Source organism: Elephas maximus, chromosome 1 (genome assembly GCF_024166365.1).
Source record: "Elephas maximus indicus isolate mEleMax1 chromosome 1, mEleMax1 primary haplotype, whole genome shotgun sequence".
NCBI classification, from domain to species: Eukaryota; Metazoa; Chordata; class Mammalia; order Proboscidea; family Elephantidae; genus Elephas; species Elephas maximus.
In genome coordinates this window covers 79,391,188-79,398,837 of record NC_064819.1, presented here as the reverse complement: position 1 = coordinate 79,398,837, position 7,650 = coordinate 79,391,188, and the positions used below count along the sequence as shown (strand labels likewise).

At 38.8% G+C, this 7,650-nt stretch overlaps 1 pseudogene; it reads right to left on the bottom strand.

Annotated features, from left to right (window-relative positions):
• Nucleotides 1-4,795: 4,795 nt before the first annotated feature.
• On the bottom strand, nucleotides 4,796-5,737 carry LOC126077256 (putative olfactory receptor 1F12P; annotated as a pseudogene).
• Nucleotides 5,738-7,650: the final 1,913 nt, after the last annotated feature.

The following is a 7,650-nucleotide window of genomic DNA, read 5'->3' as shown; positions in this document are numbered from 1 at the left end:
CATTGTTATGTGACCCTAGTTACTCTCCCTACAACGTGACAGCACATTCCTCCTCTCCACCTTGTATTTTCTGTGTCCATTCAACCAGCTACTGTCCCCCTCTGCCTTCTCATCTCATCTCCGGACAGGAGCTGGCCACATAGTCTCATGTGTCTACTTGAGCTCAGAGGCACACTCCTCACCAGTATAATTTTATGTCTCATGTTCCAGTCTAATCTTTGTCTGAAGAGTTGGCTTTGGGCATGGTTTCAGTTCTGGGCTGACAGAGAGTCCAGGGGCCATGTCCTCTGGGCTTCCTCCAGTCTCAGTCAGACCATTAAGTCTGGTCTTTTTACTAGGATTTGAGTTCTGCCACCACTTTTGTCCTGCCTCATCAGGGATTCTCTGTTGTGTTCCCTGTCAGGGCAGTAATTGGTGGTAGCCAGGCACCATCTAGTTTTTCCAGTCTCAGGCTCATGGAGTCTCTAGTGTATGTGGCCCTTTCTGTCTCTTGGGTTCATATTTTCCTTTTGTCTTTGTGTTCTTCATTCTCCTTTGCTCTAGGTGGGCTGAGACCAATTGATGCATCTTAGATGGCCGCTTGCTAGCTCTTAAGAACCCACACATATCTTGGACATTTCTTAAGATTTTTACTATTTATTTTATTATGACAAAATTATATTAACAAATATCTTAAATTTGAACCATCCTTGCATTCTTGGAATATACTTCACTTGTTCATCATGTATTATACTCTTTAAGTGCTGCTGGATCCTTTAGCTAATATTTATATTTTTTACATTTGGATTTATGAGTGGGATTTTTTTTAGTTTAATTTTGTCTAATATTTGCCAGATTTTGATAACAACATGATTGCTCTTTTGAATATATTTTGTAAGTTTTCTATGCTCTGATAACTATTTAAGGTTTGGTATTACTCTCCTATGAAAACTCGAGGTCTGGTACTTTTGGGGTGTTAGTTATTTGAAAATTGAATTCACTCTATAGAAATCAATCTGTATGGATTTTATACTTTCTCTCGGGTCTTTTCTAGGGTCAGTTTTGATAAATACATTTTTCTGAAAGATTACCCATTTTGTTTTTATTGCCAAATTTATTTGCATAAGTCTAAGTGAATCACTTTAGTCTTACGTTTCTTCAAATTTTCTCTGTTTCTATACATATTTTCTCATAATTGTTTCTTATTTTGCATGTTTGTGCTTTCTCCTCTTTTTGTTAATTAGGTTGGGCAGTGGTTTCTCAATTTCATTAATTTTTTTTTTTTAAATATCCATCACTTGGACTTAGATATAAGTTTTATTGTTTTTTTGCCTCTGTTTTCTGTTTCCTTAATCTCTGCTTTCATCTCAATTTAGTTTGCACTCATTCAGTTTATTTTCTGGTCTTCTTTTTACTGTTTTAGTTAGATTCTTAATTAATGAGATTTATCTATGTTTCATATAAGGGTTTATGGCTAAGAATTTTCCTCTGCACACTGTTTTAGCTGTTCGCATATGTAGTGGCATGATTATCATCATTTTCTAGAGGATCTGAAATGTTTACATTTTCTCCTTGAATCAAGAGTTATTTAAGAGATAATTAAAAACATTTCAAATAGAGGGCTTTTTGTTTCTGAATGTGATGTTGGTTTTTAATTTTCTTTATTGTATTCAGAGAATGTTATCTACCTGCTTTATTATAGATGGTGTTGCATTTTGGGTTCCAAGAAATGCATACTCTGAGATGAGATTGACATGCAGGAAGTTTTTAGTGGGCAATATTGGGATTGATGCCCATGAGGGAGTAAAGGTAGCAACATTGGGCAGAAGAAGTTGGGCTGTGCTGCAATCACAGCAAAAATTTTAGCTGGAACTAAACTTGGCTCTTGGAACTAAGATTGCCCTTCAAAGCTTCCTTAATTTGGATCAAGATGGTTGGGCTGTTCTATCCCCTCAACAGTCCAGTCATTGCAATTCAACTTGCCCCTCATTGTTGTGTGTCATTGAGTCAATTTGAACTCGTAGCGACTCTATTTGACACAGTAGAACTGCCTCATAGGGTTTCCAAGGCTGTAATCATTATGGAAACCTATTGCCACATCTTTTTCCTATAGCATGGCTGATGGGTTTGATCTCCTGACTTTTGGTCAGCAGCTGAGCACTTAGCCATTGTGCCAACAGGGCTCTTTAACTTACCCTTAGGGAGGGGTTATGAGATTGGGCCAGCCTGCTCTTTTCAGTTGAGGGCAATATCTTAAGAGGGCTGACAGTGAGGGCTGTCAGAGAGGGCTATCAGGTGGCAACACTCCCAGCAGCTAGAGTAATAAGCACTTCAGTACTGAAAGAAGATTTGGGAAGCACAGCATGGTGCTCAGTACAGGACACAATCTGAGATATTCTTTTTTTTGTTTTTGTTGTTCTATGGTAACAGCATGTGCTCCGTGTTTCCCGAATCAGATACGGCTACCCTGCAATTTGAATCAAGAATCAGTGATACAATGAACTAGAGGCAGTGTTGTGGTGGCTGTGGCATACACGTCCAGTTTATGGGTCAACAGGGGCAGCAGGCTAGCATAGGCATCCAGTGTCCAGGGCAGGTAACATGAGTAGGTCAAGCAGTCAATCCTAAATTGGCTTGTGTGTTGTTTTGGCTGTGGTCTGGTTGTGGATCTCTGAGCCTCGTTCTTTAGCAGTTCAAGTGAGTTTATAAACTACTCATTATTCTTTCATTACATTCAATTTCTGCCTTATTAAGAAGAATTGGTTTCTGTTGCATGAAACTTGTTCTAACAAAGTTCAAGGCCACTGACAAAGGACACACACAGAGATAGTACCTGGGGCAAATAAAGAAGAGACACAGCAAGGTCAGTTTTGATTGTGGTCAGCAGTCTCCCATGGCTAGGAAGTCACTTTTGTGGCTAGTGTACACAGATGTTTTGTGCACACCGCTCTGTGCCACAGTTAAGGAAAGAGATATAGAAGTGGGATTGGCCAGGTACCATATGGTGCCCATGAGCGAGCAGGACAGAGAAAGTTATTGTGTTCCCAGAAGAGGGAGGACAGCTTCCCGAAAAGGAAAAGAGACTGGGAGAGAGACAGTGACCCGGATCCTGCCCTCTTTATCAGGAATGTTCTGGTTCCAAGGCCTCTGCTTAGGTGGCTTGGGTGGGAGACATGGAGACAGACCATATTCCCAACACAACTAAAATATCTGATGTATAGAAAGATCTTTCAAGAAATAGAGAATTGGGTTCTGATCTGGTCCTATACAGTCTCACAAATTTTTCTTATGTCTTTCATCAGAGAAGAGTAAAAAATATAAGTGGAATTTCTAACAAGGCTCCCCATTATAAACAAATAAATAAACAAACATTTATAGTAAGATTCCTTTTTATCTCTCTTCACCTCTATCTATTCAGCTGGCCCACAGGGTTTTCAAGGAGTAGCTGGTGGATTTGAACTGCCGGTCTTGTTCGTTAGCAGCCTAGTTCTTAACCACTGTGCTACCAGGGCTCCAGTCATATATTACATAACCTAAAAATGATTTTTCCAAGTCTGAGAAATATTTTGGAGGCATGTCTTAAAATATGGTATATAATGGCACATGGAAAAATGTACTTTGTAGTGCTCTAGAGAGACTGTGAACACAAAAACAACCATTTAAATCAGATATGAGTTCCAAATCAACAGTCACAAAGGCATGGGCTTTGAATTGCTGGTGTGGTGTTTCTAATATAGGCAACTCTATGCAAGTTTCGGAAACCCTGGTGGCATAGTGATTAAGTGCTAAGGCTGCTAACCAAAGGATCGGCACTTCGAATCCACCAGGCGCTCCTTGGAAACTCTATTGGGGGCAGTTCTACTCTGTCGTATAGGATAGCTATGAGTCGGAATCAACTCGACGGCACTGGTTTTTTTTTAATATGCGTGTTTCAGAGTGAATAGCAATACAGATTTTTAAATGATGATTAATAGCCTCCCAGAAAATTGTTTGTAGGCCAGCATATTTACATAGGTATAACTTTAGAGATAGGTATGCACATAGACGTAGATATTAATCCTGCTTTTTACACAAGGAAAAAAAAAAGACAGGTTGTAGGAAATGCATACAATATAATTATAAAACACACACGCAAAAAAAAAAAAAAAACTTCAGGGGGAAGTATAACTATCCATCCTCACTCCCACCAGTTCCTAATACGTATCATTCAATCCATTCAGATAAATTTTTTCAATACACACCATGCCCCTTCTTACCTACAAAGCTTCTTTTCATTCCTGTGTAAAACTCATCCAAGGTTCAAGAGCCAGATTAAGTGTCTTTTCCCTGAAGTTTCCTTGACCTCTTCAGCCCTCACCAATCTCTGCTTCCTTTGACCTTGCATTGCATTTACGGTTTGAACATTTGATTTTGTAATAGCTTTATTCTCTAGTGTTTTTCATGTATGACAATGTGGTCATCCATTCCATCCCGCCCTAGCAGGAGGACAGTCCTGGGGCCATCCTCTATTCTGCACTCCCTGTGATTCATTCCTGTGTTAACATGAGCTTCGTTTGATGTCTTAACAATTCATTCAAACATTGATTTAATGTTTTTATTGTAGTTTGAGGGATTTTACATATAAATATTTATCCACATAAATAATCTCCAAGTGCTCACATGGATAAGGGCTGTGATTATGTCACTCCTAGAGTTTAGGTTATACAAAGTTCAACAAGGTGCTTAGTAACTGCTTTGTAATTATGTAATTATGGTGAGAATGAGAACAACGACCTCATTAAGGTTTGCTCTTTTTGAACTCCTCGGCCAGTAGAAATCACTGGGAGAAGATTTTTCTGTGGCCTAGGACCTTCTTTAAAGCTCCCTTCAGTTCATTGTTTCTTAGACTGTAAATGAAGGGATTCAGTACAGGGGCTACCACAATAAAAATTACTGATGCCACTAAGTCTTTGTCAGTTGAATGATTGGATATGGGAGTCATATAGATCTTTGTGATTGCTCCATAGAAAAGAATGACCAAGGCAAGGTGGGATCCACAGGTGGAGAAAGCCTTGAGTTTTCCTTGGGCAGAAGGGATTTTCATCACAGAAGAGATGATGTGGGCATAGGATGCCAGGATACACCCTGAAGGTACCACAAAGAGCAGCCCCACCACAGTCAGAACCATCAACTGATTAAGGCTGGTGTCAGAACAGGATAGAGGGAGAAGAGAGTTATTATCACAGAAGAAATGGTGGATGGCATTGTTAGAGCAGAAGTACAGACGGGCCATCAAAAGGGTATGCAAGAGGGGGTTCAAAGTGGCAATGACCCAGGGAACAGCCACCAGGCAGGCACAGAGGTACTGGGTCATGATGGTGGAGTAATGCAAAGGGTGACAGATGGCCACATAACGGTCATATGCCATCACTGTGAGCAGAAAATTGTCCATGTTGGTAAACATTATACTGAAGTACATCTGAGCTAGGCAGGCAGAATAGGATATGGACTGAGTCTGTGTTTGGATATTCTGCAACATCTTGGGAACTGTAGTTGAAGAAAGACAGAGGTCTACCAAGGACAAATTGGCAAGGAAAAACTACATGGGTGTGTGGAGAAGATGGTCTGAAGCAATAGCCATCAAGATGAGTAAGTTTCCCAACAGTCCTGTTAGGTAGAGGCACAGAAAAAGTGCAAAGAAAAGTGCCTGCTGCCTTGGCCAGTTGGAGAAGCCCAAGAGGAGAAATTCAGAGACATTGGTTTGGTTTCCCTTTTCCATTGCTTGGATATATCTGCATAAAAACCCAGGGAATAAAATGTTTTTGTTAGAAAAAATTTTCCTTTTATGATTTTTATATACTCACCTACCCTAGTCCCACTTATTAGATATTCTGTCTTTAGGCTATTATACCTCCTTTCTGATGCTCTCTCTCAAGCCTCCTTGAACCTCAGCTATGTCTTTTCAACTCATCAGTTGTCTTTCCCTATATTTGCCCTTACTGAAGCTGCACTTTATCCAAGATTTCTATGGGATCTGTATATGTCTTCCTTCAGTAGGCAGAGACTGTCTTTCTTCTTATAAAGTTGACACTAACACTTGCATATTCTGCCTTGTGTGTGTTGCCTGACTCTCAGCTGTGTGTTGGACCGTATAATGAATCTGACACTAAATGATTCCATGGCAAGCATTGATATTTAAATGGGAAATTTTGTCCAAATATTTGCTCAACAGCATATGAACCATCCTGCTTGGAAAGCAGTCAGACACCTACGATACAGAATTCATTTAATGGGGGTGCACTATCCTATCTCTATAATACTCAAAGTAAAAATATACAAACTTGCTCAGTATATACAAAAAGATAAACCTCCAAAAATAATTTACAGGAAGATTATGAGCAACATAGGAAAATATTTACAAATAAGTTTAAAAAGCAGAACATAAAAAGTATAATAGAGCATATACCACGTTCTAAAACAAGAATTTCCCCACCTCCCATCTTAAAACCTTCCAGTGATTTTTCATTACCTTCAATTCAAATTTCAAATTCTTTATCATGGCATACAAGGTTCTTCATGAACCCCATCTTACCATTCTAACCTTATCTCTTGCTAGGATTAATTTCTCACCCTTAGAATTTTCTGGCACACATTGCAATTTTATGTCTATATAGCTTTTCTCATTTCGGAATTCTCTGACCATTTTATTTAAAGATTCCTTCCAAAAACTCTCTGTCACATTGCCCTGTTTTTTGTTTTCATGTCACTTACCACCATGTGGAATGTACTTATTTCCTAAAAATATTTCCTACTTATTAGTTTTCTAACTTTCACCAGTAAAATGTAAGCTCCGTGGGGGCAGGAAATTTGTCTTTTTCCTTCTCTGTCTCTTTCTTTTTATCCTTTTATATACAATATAGGCATATCTCAGAGATATTGCAGGTTCAGTTCCAGACCACTGCAATAAAGTGAATACCACAATAAAACAAGTCACATGAATTTTTTGGTTTAGTCTATTAAATGTGCAATAGCATTATATATAAAAAAAACACTGTACTAAAAAATACTTTATTGCTAAAAAATGCTAACCATCATCTGAGCCTTCAGTGAGTTGTAATCTTTTTGCTGGTGGAGGAGAGTCTTGCCTAGATGTTGATGGCTACTGACTGATCAGGGTGGTGGTTGCTGAAGATTTGAGTGGTTGTGGCAATTTCCTAAAATAAGACAACGATGAAGTTTGCCACATTGATCGACTCTTCCTTTCATGAAAGATTTCTGTGCAGCATGCGATGCTGGTTGATAGCATTTTACACACAATATAACTTCTTTCAAATTTGGAGTCAATTCTTTCAAACTCTATCGCTGCTTTATCAATTATGTAATATTCTAAATCCTTTGTTGTCACAGCATCTTCGTCAGCAGTAGATTCCATCTCAAGAAACCACTTTTTTTGCTCATCCATAAGAAGCAACTCCTCATGTGTTAAAGTTTTGTCATGAAATTGCCACAATTCAATCACGTCTTCAGGCTTCACTTCTAATTCTAGTTATCTTGCTATTTCAACCACATCTGCAGTTACTTCCTCTACTGAAGTCTTGAACCACTCAGTCATCCAAGAGGGATGGAATAAACTTCTCCCAAATTTCTGTTAATATTGACATTTTGACTTCCTCCCACAAATCATGAATGTTG